The sequence below is a fragment of the Pogoniulus pusillus genome (genome assembly GCF_015220805.1).
Source record: "Pogoniulus pusillus isolate bPogPus1 chromosome W unlocalized genomic scaffold, bPogPus1.pri SUPER_W_unloc_1, whole genome shotgun sequence".
NCBI lineage: Eukaryota > Metazoa > Chordata > Aves > Piciformes > Lybiidae > Pogoniulus > Pogoniulus pusillus.
This window is the reverse complement of record NW_026974535.1, coordinates 2,146,370-2,167,707: the sequence shown is the minus strand read 5'-3', so window position 1 is coordinate 2,167,707 and position 21,338 is coordinate 2,146,370.

Sequence of the window (21,338 nt, the reverse complement as noted above, 5' to 3'; positions counted from 1 at the left end):
GAGGAGCTCTGATCTGGACAGCTGGGCTTGCTGTCTTTGCAGCTGTGGTCATTGTCGCTGCTGGGGTCTGGACAGGTGGGGGTCCTTGCTAATCCTCGTGGTGCAATGTGCCTTTCCGTCCTGCTGGTGGTGCTGTTCTCCGGGTTCTGAGAGCTCTTGGGATGAATTTCTGAAGCAGACCTGCTTCCTCACTCATGGCTTTGCAGAGCAGAATTACCACTGAATTACCACTTCCTTAGTCGCGAAGGATACAGCCAATCCCAGCCCGATTCCAGTGCAGGCACTGCATGGGGCACCCCTCGTGCAGGAAGGAAAAGCCTTTGCTCACCCCCTTCACGCCTGCAGGGCTTCAAACTAGCACAGCCGGGGGGGGGGAGAGAACCGGGCGGCTTTTCCTCTCCCATTCAAGCCACGGAGGGAGAGCAATTTAGGGGTATACAGGACTCCAGGACAAGGAGCTATGCTGTTTGCCCAGCAAGGGTTGAAACTGTATCTGTTCCAAGACAGAGGTAACTTATTTTACAAAGGAATTAAAGCTTGCTTAACTGTGTTGCTCTTAAGTATTAATCTTTAATCACCCTCCCGGGATTGTGTCACAGCGTGTGCCCAGTATTCGGGTCTTGGTGAGGCTGGAATCTATCCCATCTTGCATGAGAATGATAAGTGTTCCCAGTCTCTGAGGTAAACAGGATTTCTCTGACCTTCTCTCCTGGTGTGAAGTGGTCTCTGCCTCGATGCTGCTGGTCTTCTGGATGATGTGTGTCCAGGGATGGTCAGCTGGCAGGATTTCCAGGAACAGGAGGAGGATTTGTCCGTGCAGCTTCTGGCATGGTCTTCTCACAGCTAGCAGGCTGTGTTCGTGGGTTTGCAGACAATCTAGAAGGTCTGCGGATCTAATTCTCCAAGCTGTAGCAGCGGGCATGCAGAGTGTGCCAGGCTGCAGGGAGACTTGAGCTCCGTAGATAAATGCAGGATAGCAAGCCAGTATGTATGGCTGCTCTAGGCTTAGGCAGGGGGCTATCGGCTCCCCATATGTATCAAGTGCAGGTGTGAATGTGCTCTGCTTCCAAAGGTTACGCAGACAGGATAACTGCGCCTTGAGATCAATACAAGAGGGCTGAGCCTCAGTGAGTATGCAAGTGAGGGCCTGATCCTGTGTCTAGGCCTTGCAAGCAGGTCAGGGCTGCTATGTGGATCAGAGAGCTGAGCTTGAACAGCTAAGTCTGAACCTCTGAACACGTGGTGCTCCTTTGCACCCCTCTTTATAGACTCTGAGCCAAGATCCATGGCTTGTTTGGCCATCTAAAGTTACCAATCAGGTTGGCAGTAAGCCATACCTTACCTTAATAGGCAGAAGCTGTTTACCTGGACCCTCCCAAACAGAGGATCACCTGGGCGGACCCCAGGGATACACGGACTGGGTGTGTGTTTGTTACACAACCTGTTTACTACCAAGGGTCTGTGGTGGAGGGTTGCACAGGCCCCAAATGACCGTGTTTACAAATCTATTCATGCCCAGACATGTTGTCCCCCCAAAGGGTGTTGCCTGCTTAAACTTGGGGTAAACAAGATAAGGGGTGAAAGGCAGACAACAGAACTGGTGCCTTCCAGTCTGGCCTTGCCTGCTTTGAGGTTGAAGTAAACACGTTATGTAAGCTCACGTGCCTAGGGTGGGGAACCCACCTGACCCCTCTCCATATTTGGGAGTACCGGACCCCTGGACTACACCAGGGTATTCCATACTCCCTACTACCCCCAGGCTAATGGCATAGTAGAGAGGACAAATGCCCTAATCAAAAGACACGCCAACATTTCAAAGAGTAACTGGAGTAAATGCCTGCCCCACGCAATCTTCACTGTAAATAACAGATGGGGTAACTACGGCAGCCCAAAGGTCAAAGCGTTTTGTCCTGTGGAGCCAGTGGGAAATGCTAACCATCCGCCAGATAAATCCAAGCAACACCCTCATCACTCACTAAACAAATTACAGGTGGGACAACCAGTAATAGCAAATTTACCTTCAATCGGAGTTGTGCCCATGACCCTGTCCAAACCAAATGGGTTATACACGTGGGAAGCAACCAATATAAATGGGAAAACTCACCGCATAAGTGCGCGGTGCATCATCCCGGATTTCTAAACTGCATCCACATATAACAGTGTTTCTTTTTTCTTGAAAACGTTTGAAATATATAATAAAGTTATTTTGTTGTCAGGGGGTGGGTACACAGAAACTAACCTACCTTAAAACCACTTAGAGTATGGTTATACACATATGTACACTGTATATTCTAAGGTTCAAAGGGTTATATGTATAATGGTTATATTTGTATGATGTATAAATTCTGTCTTATCCCTCGATTTATGGCCCATGTGCCAGGGGGTGGGATATGCGGTGGAGGGTTGCACAGGCCCCAAATGACCATGTTTACAAATCTATTCATGCCTGGACATGTTGTCCCCCCAAAGGGTGTTACCTGCTTAAACTTGGGCAAAACAAGTTAAGGGGGACAAAGGCGGACAACAGAACTGGTGCCTTCCAGTCTGGCCTTGCCTGCTTGGAGGTTGAAGTAAACACATTATGTAAGCTCACGTGCCTAGGGTGGGGATCCGCCTGACCCCTCTCCATATTTGGGGGTACCAGACCCCTGGACTCCACCTTATTTGGTATATTTTGGCCTGTTGCCAAGCCCTTATTGGACAGAATTGTGTCTAAGGGACATGAATCGGGATCAGACCTCATAAAAGGGGTAATTCAGTGTTTCTGCTATCTCGCCCCTCGCTACCTCTCCTGCCACCCTCTACCACCCACTGCTCGTAGCCGCTTTGCCGCTTTTGGGGACCACCACTGCTACATGACCCCAGCCCACGGTGCCAGCCCAGGGAAACTAACCAAGGCGCTCCTGGCCAGCCGCCGCTCCAGCCCGCCATTCCCAGCTTGACAGTGCCTGTGGAAGCTCCAGACAGCACGCCCCAATAATCCCTGAACTGAACAATTCAAACCCACGATATTTGGGACCATAAGAACTGACTCCAGACAGTGAGTAACTGAGCAAACTCGATTTAAGCCAGCATAGACTCTCAATAACTTACCAGTGGCACTTTCATGCCACAGACTCTCTTCCTAAATCCTTTCAAACCTCTGCTAAATTCCCAATTTGCTGTATATAGACATTCTGTAATATAATCTCGGAACCACATACAAAGAACTTGTGTGGGGTAGCTGTAAATAAGTTTGGGGAAAAGGGGGGTTCCTTGTGTATATAATATTAAATTATTTAAACCCTTTTAAATTTGGCCTCATATTTTATTCCCCCCAAAACCCAGACGAACCCCTTCACAACCTTATGGCGCAGACAGACGAGACAGGGTATGCAATGAATGAATTATTTTACAGAATGGCTCCTATTGCCAACCCAAATGATTTAATACGGGCTATGCAAGATTTAATTAGTCCGGAACAAATTATCGACAATTTGGCCGCTAACGTAATCGAATTATGCGCAGATTTGCAAGGCGCAGATAAAATTAAAACTACAATCGTGGCCGCTTGCATAATGCGTGCACACTTTACATTTAAAACATTGAGAGAAACGGTAGAGAGTTTAAACGAGAAAATCAGTTACTTGAAGAGAGAGTCAGAGAAATTGGAACGGCAAAATGAAAGACTGGAAGCTCAGTATCAGAGCCTGCATGATTTATTCACAATGCAGATTAAAGAACATAATTCGACAATGGAAAATATTAAAGAATTTGCACTTAAAAGAACATCAGGACCATTTGCCGATCCCGTGATCCCATCTGAGGATCCCAAAGTGCATTTTTCCGAGGAACAATCTGAGTCACGATGGTCTTTAAGGACCTTCCAGGACCTGCCGCTACCGACCTTTCGGGACTTGCCGGACACAGCGATCCCAGAAGAGAAGCCAACACCCCAGCAGCCCTCGCCTCAGCCACAGCCGCAGCCTCAGCCGCTCCTGCAGCCATCACCAACCCCTTCACCGCCGCCTTCACTGCCACCGTGACGGACTTCTCGCTGCTCTGACACACCCAAGACGACCCCCCACACCGAATTGCTGCAATGCCACGACCACGCGCAGCCCCACTGGAGAGTGAGCCAGTTCCGGTCAGAAGGACGGTCGCCAGGAAGCACACCAAATGGCAGCGACACAGAAGAGGGCTTGGAGGAAGAATTCCACGGAGGAAAATCCCTGCATGTGAGACCTGTGTTTAAAACAGAATTTGTCCAGGGGAAGAAGGGCAGAGGAGCCACGACCACGTGCATCTGGCCGTACTCGGGCACAAAACTCCATGAGTTAAGGGAAACTTTTGCCCGTGAGCCGTGTGAGACTGTGACTGATTACGTCTGCTGTGTGGTAGACAACGGGGCGGACTCCATAATTTTGACCCACGATGAAGTAAAGGGATGTTCGTGGGGTCCCAAGGTGTTCCTAGGTGTGGATCCCACGGGGGATTATGCACTAAGCTCCAGAATATTTTTCTGGGTGGGTTCACTGGTCCAAATAGACAGGCTAGAGCCCACAGAGGTACACGTGTCAGACTCTGCCGAGCTAACCGAAGCAATTAAAAAGCTTGCATGTGTACAGGCTATGTACCAAAGGGGTTATACCCGTACCCGTTAGATGCCCTGATTGACCCACAGAGACTGAAACTTTTAGTCAGGGGTCTCCCGGCAGCTCTGAAAGGCATGTGTGATGCCAAAAGGGAGCAGATAGAGCAGGCATTAGACCCGGACAATCACACGGGGGATACCCTACCCCACCACACTATGTGGGAAGAGCTATTGGAGGAATTGTCCGCCAAGGGGCGAGACCTGGGCTATTCCAACCCTGTGCCCACACCCTTTTAAAATCAGCCTCATATTTTATTCCCCCCAAAACCCAAACAAACCCCTTCACAACAGGGTCCTGGCAGAAAAATATGTCCAGGCATGCAGAGGCATAGGGAACCCTCAGTTTTGGGGCTGCAGCCCCTCCACCACAAAAAGTACTGTTCTGATTTTGAACTCTGCTATTTTGTTGTGAAAATCGATGTGTTTCTGCTGGATATCGACCGACTCATAGTGTAAATGGATTCTTTTGCAGCTGAACTCTTCTGTTTTGTGGTGCATGTCTTGGTTGTGCTGCATACCTAATGATTTATGGGAGAAAAGTACTGTTCTGATTTTGAACTCTGCTAGTTTGTTGCGAAAAATGATGTGTTTCTGCTGGAAATCTACTGATTCATACTGTAAATGTGTGCCTTCGGAAATGAACTCTTCTGTTTTGTGGTGCACGCCTTGGTTTTGCTGCATATCTAATGATTTATGGGAGAAAATTGCTGTTCTGATTTTGAACTGTGCTAGGTTTTTGTGAAAATCGATGTGTTTCTGCTGGAAATCTACCGTTCACGGTGTAAATATGTTTTTCGGAGGAGAACTCTTGTGTTTTGTGGTGTATCTCTTGGTTGTGCTGCATATCTCATGATTCATGGGAGAAAACAACTGTTCTGATTTTGAACTCGGCTAGTTTGTTGTTGTGCTAGTTTGAAGCAGGCTAGAATGTTTTGGTGAAAAGAACTAGATCATAGGCTGTGAAAGGAAAACAATGGTGATGTCTCCTTCCCTCAGAGTCTTGCTGAACAAGAAGAAACTAAACATTAGATAACACTCTCGCCATTTTGTGACACTTTTCTGGCTGGGCTCTGGCTGAGCTGCATCTCCCTAACCTCACCTTCCACTCACCTTTGCTTCTTAACCTCTTGGCTGAAGCTCTATTCTTCCTTAGGACTGGGGTAAGGTTGAGAGGGGCAGGGGGAAGGTGCAGGGGTGGTTGAGAGCCCCTCCTGGGGACTCAGGTTTCTGGGAGGGGAGTTGTGTTTCTGTATTGCCTTTTCATTTGTATATTTCTGTATATAACTGTATATACTGTAAATATCTGCTTGTATATTGTGCTAGCTGTAAATAAATAGCTTCATTTATATTCCCAGAGCCGGCTGAGTTTAGTTGGGTACCTTCTAATGTGTGGGGGGGGCGGGGTAAAACCCAAACCATCACATATTTTATTTGGCGCCTAACGTGTGGCAAATTCATTTGAGTGACTGTTAATTAACTCTGGGAATCAGAATGAAGCTAATAAAGCAGGTATTTTACTTGGTGGGGGCTATTGTGAGGCCTGTTTTCTTGTGCACTATTGGATCAAAGACCAAATTGGTTATTTCTTGCTTAATGTAGTTTTTAAAAAGGTCAAAGCTAAACTTACAAGCATTTTCTGGTCCTGGGGTGATTTCATTCTTGGGTATGCTGGTTTTAATGTCACTGAAAATCTTACCAGTAACATTACAGGGGTATTTACTAATAATATTGCATCTAATCAAAATACTGCTTTAACTACCACATTGATGAGGGTAATTCACCCCAGAACTGAGATGCCAGACCTTTGTTCAGGATTATGTTCATGTAAGACCATGATGTTACTCTTAGGTGTCAATTTATGTCTTGTAATTTTGGTTTTCATATTAATTCTGGCATTATGTGTGAAAAATTCAAATACAATGCCTGTAAAAACTAGGAAGGCCTCTGTCTCGAAAGTGAAAGGGACAGTGTCTCAACAACAACTACCTTCTCCCCAGCCAAATTCAGGGACAGTCCCTGCACCTCCCTCTTCAGTTTTTGGGAACACTGCCAACACTCCTAGCAGGAATGACAACAAAGATAACAAAACAGGATTGGTAGGCGTCCCAGGAGCACAGGCAAATAACACTACTAATACTAGCAACAATAACCTAGTTGGTTCAAATCCTCCACAGCCACCAGCAGACCAGAACCCTGTTAGTTCTAAGGCAGATTTGAACTCACAGACCTCAGGTCAGACCCCCAATGAGCCTAGGAGGAGATAAATTCCACCTAGATATCAGCAATCACGTGCGTCACTGTGGATAATTCTGTGTGACAAGTACGGTGAGAACATGAACAAGTGGGATGGTAAACCTACTTCAGCTGTTTCAAAGAGAGTCAGGGAACTGCAGAGTGGCAGAAACAGAGGCAGTAATGCCAGAAAAGTAGCTGTCACTTCTTCAGCTCCCCAGAACAACTGCAATTGTTCCAACAATTGCAATCTCTCTCATAACAACACCAATCATTCTGTACACCCCACTTGCCATGTTCAGCATTAGGGGTGCCCTGCCTCCAGCCAGGAGGAGGAATGGGATAGTGGAGAGAACCGAATCTATTGGAATGTATTCATTAGGTGGCCTGGCAGTTCAAGAGTTCGGAAATACAGGGCTTTAGTTGACACAGGTGTTCAGTGTACTTTACTACCATCCAATTGCAAGGGGACAGAGTCCATATCTATTTTTTGGAATCACTGGTGGATCTCAAGAGTTAACTAAGTTGCAGGCTGAAATCAGTTTAACTGGTAAAGAGTGTAAGAAACATACTATTGTAACTGGTCCTGATGCGCCTTGCATTCTGGGAATTGACTTTTGGAGACAAGGTTGCTTCAAAGTTCCTGTCGTGGAGGGGATTTCTCTATTCCTCCCCTGTTAGGGGGAGGTGAGAAATTAATTTGAGGTGGTAAGCCAAACCTTGCCCCAATAGGCAGTAGAGACATGCCTGGACCTCCCAATAGGAGATTACCTGGGCGGACACCAGGAGCACACGGGCTAGGCATGTGTGTGTTACACAATTTGTCTTCTGCCTCGTGAGTCCTAGCAGAAAAACATGTCTGGGCATGTAGAGGCATAGGTAAGCCTCAGTTTTGGGGCTGCTGCCCCTCCACCACAGATCCTAAGGGACACAAATGGGCTTTTGGAATAGCATCTGTAGAGACTGAGGATGGTAAATTGAAATTGTCCATCAGACCTGAACTTTCAGATGAATCTGCAGTTGTGGGGCATCATGATATAGAGGATTTGGAAGTGCCAATTGCTACTCAAACTGTTCACCACAGGCAGTACAGAACTAACCGTGACTCTTTGTTGCCCATTCATCAGCTGATTCGTCAACTGGAAAGTCAGGCTGTCATCGAGAAATGTCATTCACCTTCCAACAGTCCCATCTGGCCTGTGCACAAACCTAACGGCAATTGGAGATTCACAGATGATTTTCGTGCCCTCAACGAGGTGACTCCACCCATGAGCACAGCTGTGCCAGACAAGCCCAGGTAATCCCCTATTGGGAGGGTCCAGGCAAACAGCTACTGCCCATTAAGGTAAGGTTTGGGCTTACTGCCAGCCTGATTGGTAACTTTAGATGGCCAAATGAGCCATGAATCTCAGCTCAGAGTCTATAAAGAGGAGTGCAAAGGAGCACCACGTGTTCAGAGTGTTCAGAGGTTCAGTCTCAGCTCTCTGATCCATATAGCAGTACCCTGCTGCTCTGACCTGCTTGCATGGCCTAGACACAGGATCGGGCCCTTATTCACTCACTTGCATACTTTACTGAATCTCAGCCCTCTTGAATTGATCTCAAGGCGCAGTTATCCTGTCTGCATACCCTTTGAGAAGCAGAGCACATGCATGCCTGCACATGATACATATATGGGGAGCCGAGAGCCCCCTGCCTAAGCCTAGAGCTATCTTGCATTTATCTGCGGAGATCAAGTCTCCCTGCAGCCTGGCACACTGCTTGACCTGTAAGTCTGGAAAGATCCAGCTCAGCAGATCTTCCAGACTGTCTGCAAACCCACGAAACACAGCCTGCTAGTTGTGAGATGACCGTATCAGAAGTTGCATGGACAAATCCTTCTCCTGCACTGTGGAAGAATTTCTCACCAGTCGAGGACATAAAGTCATAAACATGGGTAACTGGGGCTGAGAACGTCCTTGGTTCCCAGCGAGGCTAGGAAATCGAGATGTAAACAACTGAGCACCCCACACACAGCTGCAGTGGGCAGAGACTAGATAACCAAGGGGACTGGAGTGGGTGGTCTGGGAGGCTGACCCTTAGAATGTTGTGATAAGTTAACCTATGCACATCTTACATGTAACTCTGGACCCTCTGACTGTAACCAATCTTAAGCTGAGCACGCCTCTTGCTAGAACGCATTTAAGTCACTGTATCACGGAAATAAAGGGGATTTGACCATCTAACCATATTGGTGAACAAAGAGTCATCTTCCATAGCGCTCCACCCAACGTGTTTCCCAACATCTGGCGCTCGAACAGAGGAGTCAGGACACAAGCCGGCCACAGGTGAGACTGCGTTGGGGGCCGGAGGGTTGGCCCGAAGAAAGAGGGGTCTGATCAACTTGTGGGACGTTCTCCGTATCGGAGAGAGTAAGCGTCATTCGGTGCCGCTGGGCCGGGTAGCGCTGCCCCGAGGTGGCAGTAGTCTGGACGTTCATTTCCGGAGTGAACAGCCCGTGTGTATGGCAGGTAAGGCCCACAGTGGATTTGCTGGGGCACTACGTCTGCTGGCATATTTATCTCATGAGAGAAGTTTGACGGACATTGAGCTCTGAGAGCTGCTGTCCCGGGCGTATGCGTAGGGTCATGTGAGTAAAGAGCCTCCCATGATTTTAAGATCGAAAGTGCAGCAGGAGGTCAGAGATGCGCTGTGGGACGCGGTTCTTAGCAATGGCAAAGACTCTGAGTCGACCCGCCAGCTAAGTCACGCCCGGCGGGAGGTGCTCCGCGCGTTACTGAAGATGAAAGCCGAATGCAAGGTGGCGGCGGTGGTTTTCCTGTTACTTCTAGCCCTGTCGGCCATTACAAACAGCTCTGACGCGTGCACAGCGCCAGGTTTCTCCTCCACCCCCGCCCCGAGCATCCCGAAGAAAGAAAGCTCCGTGGTTCGGTTTTTCAGCCTTGGCAGAGCTGCTTCCGTTAAAGGCGTGGCTGGGAAGGTTGCCAGCTCTGTGGCGGAGTTGAAAATGAGTGTGCCGTACGATCCCGGTGGGCACCCATGTCGCCCGCCCCATGCGCCCGCCTCCGCCCTCCTTCCGTGCTGGAGCCACGCCCGGTAACCTGATTGTAGCTGCGTTGACCGCAGGGGCATCGGCAAGTGACATGTTAGAACGTATCCACGGCAGGGAGCGATACACGGTTCACAACAAGGCTGCCGGCGATTTGCCATTATAGTACCATCTGTGACTGAAGCTGAACCTACGAGCCGCTCTGAGTACACAACTTTGCCGCGAGGCATGCAGACCACACCAACTCTCTGCTGATTGTTCGTTGCAAAGCATTGCAAGCCCCCGAAAAGAACTGGGCATGTGCAATTGTTTATCACTATGTGAATGACTTTGTTTTCTGTCCCCGCTGACGAGTCTTAGTCTCCGAGAGACATCTCGTCTTGCTTCAGCTCTGTGGGCTGCACATAGGAAGCTAAGGACTTTTTAATCAGTCTAGCCAGAGCGCTCGGAGACACGCGCTTGGGACTGAGTTGCTGCTGCCCATAGCGACTCACTGACACACCCATACTGGCGGCTGCCCGTAGCGACCCGCCGGCAGCCAGTTACAATCGCTTCTCAGCTTGGAAAAGTTTTCGGACCTGCCACACGGAGGGTGGCTGCCTGCCGCTGTGTGTACTGTGTCGATTCTGCCGCTGTAGCCCGTGTGTTCCCGCGGATGGCTGCATGCGATACGGGACACGGACTTTTAGTTTTCAGATGGTAAAAGACGTTACTGAAGGTACAGAGGAACGGACGGTAAAGAGAGAATGGACCGACGGCAGACGCGACCGCACCGGACGGCTCGGGACCCTCCCTTTCCCGCGGCTCGGCAAAACAGTCTTCAGATCCGCCCCCTTCACCGCTGCACGCCCGCCCCATCTCCGACGGACCGCATCCCAAAGCCGTGGGGTCTCCCGCGAGTCTTCAACAGCTGGGGGACTGAGGGGGATGCTGAGGGGATCAGTGGGGTGGGAAGAGTTTGTGGGTTTCCTTGAGTCGTTTCAGAGTTTAGTCAATTTACGTTTGTATGGCTACAGGGGGATTAGCGATTCGATAGCTCACAGCTTCACCTCTGCCTTTTTTTTTCCCACTCTCTGTCTTGAAGAGCCTGAGAGGGAGGACGGCAGTTTGGAAGTTTTCAGAGTAGATTTCATGTTGTGTACCAAGGATCGATAGTGGGATGGGAGACGGACGGAAACGGCAAGTGGTGGCTGACCTGAAACAGCTGGGGGTTGGGCGAGCTGGAAGGCCGAGGACAAGAGCGGCGCTGCGGCTGCTGGCCTCCTCCCCCTCCTCCTCCCCCCTCTAGCCACCTGTGGAGGGCCCGCGGGGCCCCATTCCCCCCCCGCCCATTGTTTCTTTTACTGATTTTTTTTTCTGCCGGAGTTATCTCCTCGTACGGATATTTTTTTCCCTGCTAGGAGGCAGCGAAGCCTCGGAATTGTTTTGACAATGCCAGATGTGAGGAGAGAGCTCTTCACTGGGAGACTGATTGGATACTGGAATGGGCTGCCCGGGGAGGTGGTAGAGTCGCCGTCCCTAGAGCCCTGGAGCTGTTCAAGGCAAGGTTGGACGTGGCGCTTGGTGCCATGGTTTGACCTTGAGCCCCGTGGTGAAGGGTTGGACTTGATGACCTATGGGGTCTCTTCCAATCCTGATGGTGCTGTGATACTATGCTACTGAAGACAGATGTCCTAACGCTTATGGAAATGGTAGCAAGAATGACAAGGATGACTTAGGACCATTTTTGCCCCTGTTACAGGCATGGACATGCACAGGTGTATCTTTTAGTCACCTGATGATAACAGTTTGCACTCGAAATGATAGCTAGTACTTCCTGGCTGGGGTATTCACCATCGCCTTGTTGGTTAATTCCTTCTACAGATTAGGCAGCAATGACTTTTGCACCCACTGCTCAGTGGCAAAAAGAAAAAGAGGGAGATTGCTAGGACATAGCAGAGATGCCAATGCCACTGACCATGGGTGGAAAATTATACAGACATGGAAGGCACCAAGCAGGACAGACTAGAACTCAGATGCATTGCCTCTCACAGCGAAGGGTGTAGGCACTGAGATCCACATTGCAAGTCACTAACCAGATTCTGGACTAGGAGCAGGGAATGATAGAGCTTGTAGGCTAATGCCAGTCAGCTCCTTCCCCCAATAACAGATAAAGACAGGACTAGCATAGAAGTTTACTGGAACAGCTGCTAATTGCATGAAATGAGCCTTGTGACAATTCTGACTTTTCCCTTTTCTGAGAATACCATGGTATTGTTATCTTCTTGAATTTTCTTTGCTTTCTTGAAGTTCCTATAGCTGATAGATTCTTAGAGTAATATAAGTTAAGACTAAGGGTTTGTAGTTTTGGGAACTTAGGACATAAGGATGTTATGGGATGTTCTTCTTGGGTATATCTAGGCATTATTGAAAAGGGGAATATGGGTTAGAGGACAGTAGGATAGCAGAAGAAATCTTTTCCTTTTCGGGATTTTTCTAATCACAGCATACAGACTAGGCCAGTGGATCTGCTAGCCTAGGCAATGGATATGTCTGTATTTGTCCTTGTATCTGCTTGTGTTTGACCATTTATCTTCACAGGCCTTGATGAAGACCAACCTGATTATGACCAACCTGTTTTTCCTAAAGTGAGCAGAAGTCTTGCTCAGATGGCAGAACTGTGAAAGGACTTGAAAGAAGCACTGACATGATGATTGTATTTGTATGGATCTTTAAGATTTGGACCATGGCTAACGAATTTGTGTATTTTTATGAGTTTTCAGTGATTGTGGTTTAATGGAATAGGTTCAGTTTAACAGCTTTGTAAAGGCCAAGGCCCACTCAAATTGGCATAAGATGGCAATGTGACCTTTTTCTCTCTTGCAAGGGCCCTGCAAGAGATAAAAAAACCACTGCCCTAAATTCTAAAAGCAGATGAAGAACTGTGGGAAAAGGCCTAAGTAGAATAGACTGATAGTAACATCTAGGGCATATCTTTGTATTGTATTTAGAGGTTAGTAGTTCTTAAGCACAATAGTCAGACACAGCTCATAGCTAAGGAGTGTAATGAGAACATCAAGTGAACCCAGAGCTATGGGAGTCTGAGAAGAATACTCGACAGCTGAATGATTTGTGAGTCTGCAGCGTCGACTGCCACACAGAGCCAGCGCAGACGTGGCACACCTGCACTCTCCTGTGACTGTGATGTTCGTCTGCACTTTTGGGTTTTTGAACGAATGACTTACTGTCGCTTGCAGAAATAGCTTTTGGGATTGTTAGCTAAGGTTGGGTTGTTAGCTTGCCAGACTAATGCTACTGATGAAAGCTCTAACAGGTTTATTCCTTTTGATTGTAGCACTGTTGATTTGTAGCTGCACCATTCACCCCTGTGTTAAACAGCCTATGATAACTTCCTTAGCAATGAGGGCGGACACTGCGGTTCAAACGACAGTGACAAGGCCCATGTTAGACCCTTAGGTGCTTTTGGAGCAAACAATTGGCGTTATGGTGTTAAAGCATCAAGAAGGGGCCGAGGTCATCTGTTGTGGAACAACAGAACCGCCAAGGCACTTCCCACTGGTGTGTTCCTTATTTGTGGTGATAGAGCCTGGTAAGGCATACCAAGAACATTTATGGAGGTCCATGTTATCTGGGTAAATTGACAATGTTTGCCCCTCATCTTAGTCAGCTTAGGGACCTAGCCCGACGCCAGCCTAAGCGATCTTTATAATTGAGTCCTAGTTGCAATGACAGCGTTGAATTATTATCCACAGCTGCTCGTGTTGCCTTAGCTGTATTTCTACCAGGAGGAGCAGCTGGAAAAGCATTAGTACAGCTAGAGAGACTCACGTGTTGGTCAGCAAAACAAGCCAATGTCACCACAAAGGTTTTAGGACAACTATTGGTTGATCAAAATAGCCTTTGTCATGCCCTATTGCAAAATCGAGCAACCGTTGATTTTCTTTTGCTAGCCCAAGGACACGGCTGCAAGGACTTCGAAGGGATGTGTTGTTTGAATTTATCAGATCATGGTGAGTCCATTCACAAGAGTATAACCTGGTTGAAAGGTCATATTGGCAAGATCGAAAAGGAAACATCGACTTTTGATGACTGGTTGCAGAACCTGTTTGGGGAAATCCCTGGGTGGTTAAGCAGCTTATTAGGAGAAGGCTTACGGTTATTTGCTATTTTCATAATAGTTTTGCTATGCGCTTGTATTGTCTTTGCTTGCATTAAGAAGAGCTTAACTAAGGTAGTTAGCCAGGTGTGGGTTGCTCAAAAAGAAAAAGAGGGAATTGTGGAAGAATTTCTCACCAGTCGAGGACATAAAGTCATAAACATGGGTAACTGGGGCTGAGAACGTCCTTGGTTCCCAGCGAGGCTAGGAAATCGAGATGTAAACAACTGAGCACCCCACACACAGCTGCAGTGGGCAGAGACTAGATAACCAAGGGGGCTGGAGTGGGTGGTCTGGGAGGCTGACCCTTAGAATGTTGTGATAAGTTAACCTATGCACACCTTACATGTAACTCTGGACCCTCTGACTGTAACCAATCTTAAGCTGAGCACGCCTCTTGCTAGAACGCATTTAAGTCACTGTATCACGGAAATAAAGGGGATTTGACCATCTAACCATATTGGTGAACAAAGAGTCATCTTCCCATAGCGCTCCACCCAACGTGTTTCCCAACACTGCACCTGGAAATCCTGCCAGCTGACCATCCCTGGACACACATGGCATCCAGAAGCAGCAGCACCAAGGCAGAGACCACTTCACACCAGGAGAGAAGATCAGAGAAATACTGTTTACCCCAGAGACTGGGAACACTTATCATTTCATCTGCAAGCCGGGACAGATTCCAGCTTCACCAAGACCCGAATACTGGGCACACGCTGTGACACAATCCCGGGAGGGTGATTAATGATTAATACTTAAGAGCAACACATTTAAGCAAGCTTTAATTCCTTAAGCTACCTCTGTCTTAAGAGCAGACACAGTTTCATCCCTTGCTGGGCAGACAGCATAGTTGTTAAGAGGCATTAAGCCTAAGGGAATCTTTCTCTCTGTCTATAGTTGTTGATAATTTGATATTTCCATTTAATAATCCAATCCCTGTAAATATATCCCAACAAATCTGTAAATTTACAAATCTGTAAATATTAATTTTAATAAATAATTTTATAAAAAATTAATACCGCCTGAAATTAATTTCTCACCTTCCCCTAATAAGGAAAGAATAAGAGAAATCCCTCTGCAACACTTTGTTCACAGATGGTTCCTGTCATCTTGTTGGGAGCAAGCGAAGATGGAAGTCAGCAGTCTGGAGTCCTACCAGGAGAGTTACCGAAGCGAGAGATGGAGAAGGAGAATCCAGTCAGTTCGCTGAGTTAAAAGCTGTCCAACTTGCTCTTGATGTGGCTGAACGTGAAAATTGGGCTATCCTTTACCTCTACACCGACTCGTGGATGGTAGCCAATGCTCTATAGGGTTGGCTAAAGGGCAGCAAACTAATTGTGTAACACACACACGCCCAGCCCGTGTACCCCTGGGGTCCGCCCAGGTAATCTCCTATTGGGAGGTCCAGGCATGTCTCTATTGCCTATTGGGGCAAGGTTTGGCTTACGGCCAACCTTATTGGTCATTTTATATGTCCAGATGAGCCACGAATCTCGGCCCAGAGCCTATAAATAGGGGTGCACAGCAGCACCACGTGGTCAGTCCGGTCAGACGGTCCAGAGGTTCAAACCATTCAGAAGCTTAGAGCATTTAGACTCAGCTCTGATCCACAGCAGCATCCTGCTGCCCTGACCAGCTTGCATGGCCTAGACACAGGATCAGGCCTGACTCACTTGCAAGCATTACAGAGGCTCCGACCTCATGCATTGATCTCAAGGCGCAGTCAAGCTACCTGCGAATCCTTTGAGAAGCAGAGCACATTCATGCCTGCATCATACATATATGGGGAGCCCAGAACCTCCTGCCTAAAGCCTAGAGCTATCTTGATTTATCTATGGAGCTAAGTCTCCCTGCAGCACAGCATAAATACTGCCTGCCAGCTATCCTGTAACTCTGGAAAGACCCAGAGCCCAGCAGACCCTCAGACTGTCTGAAAACCTACAACGCAGCCTGCTATCTGCCAGACCGTGTCAGAGGCTAAACAGACCAATCCTTCTCCCGCATCGGGGAATTCCTGCCAGCTGATCATCCCTGGACATGCACAGCATCCAGAAGCCGCAGCACCGAGGCAGAGCCTACTTCACCCCTGGAGAGAAGGTTAGAGAAAATTCTGTTTAACCCAGAGACTGGGAAAACCCTAATCATCCTTGCAAGCCAGGACAGACTCCAGCTCACCAAGACCCCAATACTGGGCACACGCTGAGATAGAATCCCGGGAGGGTGATTAATGATTAATACTCAAGAGCAGCACACCTAAGTAAGTTTTAATACCTTTGTAATATAAGTTATCTCTATCTGAAGAGCACACACAGTTTCAGCCCCTACTGGGTGTGATGGTTTGTGCTCTTACCCGCCCCCCCCCACTTTTGTAATTGCCCCAGCTAACTCAGAAGGGACTCCAGGAATATAAATGAAGCTATTTATTTTACAGCAGCAAATATACAAGCAGCTATTTACAATATATATAGTTATATACAGAAATATGCAAATACAAAGGATAAACAATACAGAAGCACAACTCCCCTCCCAGAAACCTGAGTCCCCAGGAGGGGCTCTCAAACCACCCCAACACCTTCCCCGGCCCCTCTCAACCTTACCCCAGTTCCCAGGAAGAACAGAGGTGCAGCCAAGAGGTTAAGAAGGAAGGTTAGTGGCAGTGGGGTTAAGAAGAAGTGACTAGGTCTGAAGGCAAAGGCAGAATCAAAGACAAAATGGAGAATGTTTACTTCTTCTTCCCAGAGTTCTCAGCGTGACTGTGAGAGAAGAGACAACCATGTTTACCTTTTCACTGCCCATTATCTAGTTCTTTTACCAAAACATTCCAGCTTGCTTCAAACTAGCACACTGGGCAAACACTAGAGTTGTAAAGAGGCATTAAGCCTAAGAAATCTTTCTCTCTGTCAATAATTGTTAATAATTTGATATTCCCATATAATAATCAATCCCTGTAAATATATCCCAAAGCTATTTTCATAAACTTGCAAATGAACCAGATTTCATAGTGGTTGGGGGTGGTATAAATTTGTAAATATTCATTTTAATAAATAATTTTATAAGAAATCAAAACCGCCTCAAATTAATTTCTCACCTCCCCCTAACAGGGGAGGAACAGAGAAATCCCGTCCTCGACACAGGTCAATCAAGATTACCCATTCGTGCTCGTTGGGTTATCAAAGCCATCCATTTAGACCAGGTTGCATCTGTGGCATGATGCGGTGATGAACCTTTGCCTTTGAACATCCAGTTTAGAACTGGCAGTCTAGGAGCTACAAGCAATTGTGACTCAGTTCCAATCACTTCAGAAGCTGCTTTCACTCCTTCATAGGCTGCTAGTATCTATTTCTCTGCTGGAGTGTAATTTGCCTCTGAACCTCTGTAGCCGCATGCCTCCTCAGCAGTTTGGCCCCACACAGTGATTTCGTCGATGAACTGCATGTGCTCTGGAGCTTTACCTTTCTCCAGTGCATTGTGGATGACTGAATGACAGATGGTTGAGCTGTGTTTCCACCCCTGAGACAAACGGTTGAACTGGTACTGGATTCCTCTCCAGGTGAATGCGAACTGAGGCCTGCACTCCTTTGCTATGGGAATAGAGAAGAAAGCATTAGCAATGTCTATGGTAGCATACCATTTAGCCTCCTTCGATTCCAGCTCGTACTGGAGTTCCAGCATGTCCGGCACAGCTGTGCTCATGGGTGGAGTCACCTCGTTGAGGGCACGAAAATCATCTGTGAGTCTCCAATTGCCATTAGGTTTGTGCACAGGCCAGATGGGACTGTTGAAAGGTGAATGAGCTTTCTCGATGACAGCCTGACTTTCCAGTTGACGAATCAGCTGATGAATGGGCAACAAAGAATCACGGTTAGTTCTGTACTGCCTGTGGTGAACAGTTTGAGTAGCAATTGGCACTTCCAAATCCTCTATATCATGATGCCCCACAACTGCAGATTCATCTGAAAGTTCAGGTCTGATGGACAATTTCAATTTACCATCCTCAATCTCTACAGATGTGTCATGGAGGGTAGCAGAAGCCCCTAACAGGTCCATGTTGTGCAAGTTTTAGTGCCTCACATTGAAGGCCAAACCATTGCAACGAAACCAAAACGATCCTTCAGTCCCATGAGAGAATCTCTCTCCCTAGTCGAGATAAAAGGTAAACATTGCCCACTGTTTTGGTTAGGGGGAACGGCAGTTCTCAGGCCCGCTCAACACCTGGTGTGGGCTGAACTTGGGGTGGTCTTGGAAGTTGTTTTGGTCGAAATTGTCCAATTCTGCAGGTTAATTATAATTTGTACCAATCTTGGGCACACCTCTTTTAAAACATTATAAAAGTGTGAAATCTGCCTGGATCGGGAGCTCTGCTCGATTGCTCTCCCTCACTGCCTGTTCACCTTGTCCTGCTCGAATACAGAGGCCGCAGGGGACGAACTGCCGCTTGGGCCCAATCCTGACGAAGAAAGGGACAATGCCCAAAGCTTCGAACTTTGCTGAAGTAACTGCTTAAACAGTGAATAACCCAAAGAAAAGACTCTTTTACCTAAAGACTGAATAACTTCAAAGACTCAAAGGAACTCTAAGGAAATCACAGACTCTCTTTTATTTGCGTTTTCTGAAATGTTACTCTACAACCTCATATCAAAAGAATTCACGTGGGTAATTTAGTTCAGGAGGGGGGATCTCCATGTCTGAGCAATAAATCACTTGAACTTGACAAGTGAGCCCCGCGTATTTTCCCACAATCTCCCAAACTATTTTCCATGTCAAGATGCTATTCCAAAAGACCATTTGTGACCCTTAGGATCTTTGAAACAACCTTGTCTCAAAAAGTCAATTCCCAGAATGCAAGGCGCATCAGGACCAGTTACAATAGTATGTTTCTTCCACTCTTTACCAGTTAAACTTATCTCAGCCTTCAACTTAGTTAACTCTTGAGATCCACCAGTGATTCCAAAAATAGATATGGACTCTGTCCCTTTGCAATTGGATGGCAATAAAGTACACTGAGCACCTGTGTCAACTAAAGCCCTGTATTTCCGAACTCTTGAACTGCCAGGCCACCTAATGAATACATTCCAATAGATTCGGTTCTCTCCACTATCCCTTTCCTCCTCCTGGCTGGAGGCAGGGCACCCCTAATGCTGAACATGGCATGTAGGGTGTACACAGTGGTTGGTGTTGTTGTGAGAGAAATTGCAATTGTTGGAACAATTGCAATTGCTCTGGGGAGCTGAAGAAGTGACAGCTACTTTTCTGGCATTGCTGCCTCTGTTTCTTCCACTCTGCAGTTCCCTGACTCTCTTTGAAAGAGCTGAAGTAGGTTGACTATCCCACTTGTTCATGTTCTCACCTAATTTGTCACACAGAATTATCCACAGTGATGCACGTGATTGCTGATGTCTAGGTGCAATTTGCCTCCACCTGGGGTGGTATTGCCTTTCAGGAGGTGGGCGTCTGTTCCTGATGGCAGAAACATGCACCCATTCAGATGATGCAGGGACGGTGTCCTTTACCAGATTGGCAATGTTTTTGAGATACTCCTTCAGTTGTTTAATGCTGTTCTTAATGCCATTCTCAATGCCTTCTTTCATGTCTGTACCTAGAGTTTTTATGGCACAGATTATAGCAGAATGTGACAATTTCACCAACAGTGATAGACCTTCCATTATCACCCCCTGATAGGAACTTGCTGGCCAAGATGTTAGCATAGGATGAAGGATCAAGCTTAATCAGCTTCTTCATGAGACCTGTTCCAAGAGGAATGTCATCAGGCTCATGTGTGCCATGATCTCCATAAAGCACTTCCTTCACAGCAAACTCCTTCAGAAGCTTAATTCCCTGCTCAATGGTGTTCCACTTCTTGGCAGCCCATGGCAGATCATCTCGGGAAGGATATCTCATAGCCACAGCCAACAAAAGGCATGTCCACAAGCTAACCTTACCAAGAGGACTTGCCAGGTATTTGTCCACTCCACTCTCCTTGGTGAGTGGTCCTAGCTGCTTGGCAGACTTGTCTCCTACCTGCAGGGCATTAGCACCAATGCTACGGCATCTCACTAGCCAGCTTAGGATTGGCTCACCTGATTCCCTTCAGTATTCCTTCCTAACTTCCCTGACCTCTCTGAGTGGACTGTTGGAATCCTAGATGTCATCCTCCTCCTCTTCCTCTTGTTGATCTGGTTGTCCCTGGCCTAGAAACAGAACCTTCCTCATAGCACTCTTAAACTCATTGGAACCTTCCTCTTTCTTGGCAGCCAACCTCACAGCGTTCTTCTCATTCGAGTATTGCGATCTCAGCATGTTCGCTAGGTCTCGCAGACTAAATGCCTCCTCTTCCTTATTATCATAGAATCATAGAATCAACCAGGTTGGAAGAGACCTCCAAGATCATCCAGTCCAACCTATCACCCAGCCCTATCCAGTCAACTAGACCATGGCACTGAGTGCCTCATCCAGTCTTTTCTTGAACACCCCCAGGGACGGTGCTTCCTCATCTTGCTCACCAGAAGTCCCCTCTCTTACATCCTCCTTTGAATCACACTTTGTCAAAAGCTGTGTCTTGGCTTTTGCTTTAGCAGGTGCCAAAAAGGCCTGCACAGCAACAGACTTTGACGTGTCTACTGGAGGGTTTGAATCATTGGGGGTCTGACTTGGGGTCTGTGAGTTCAGATCTGCCTTGGAGTTAACAGGGTTCTGGTCTACTGGCTGGGGCTGTGGATGATTTGGACTGACTGGGCTATTGTTATTACCAGTAGAGGGGACATTCTGACTTTGAGTACCTGCCTGTACTCCTGGGAGGCCTGCCAATCCTTGTTTGTTGTCATTGTTGTTAGGAACATTGGGGACTGGCTGGGGAGAAGGTAGTTGTTGAGAAATTGTCCCTGGCTGTGCCCCTGAATTTTGCTGGGAAAGAGATTGTGTTCCTTTCACTTTCGAGACAGAAACTTTCCTAGTTCTTGCAGGTATTGCATTCAAATTTTTCACATATAATGCCAGAATTAATATGAAAATTAAAACTATAAGACCCAGGCTGACACACACCAGACCTGCCACAATTTGGTTTGAGTAAAAATCTTGACAAGGGTCCGGCATCTCAGTTTGGGGTTGAATCTCCCTCATCAGTGCTCTAGATAAGGCAGTGTTTTGACTGCTTGTAAAATTATTGGCAAATACCCCTGTAATGTTACTGGTAAGATTTTCAGTGACATGAAAATCAGCATACCCAAGAATGAGATCACCACAGGACCAGAAAATGGTTGTGCCTTTAGCTT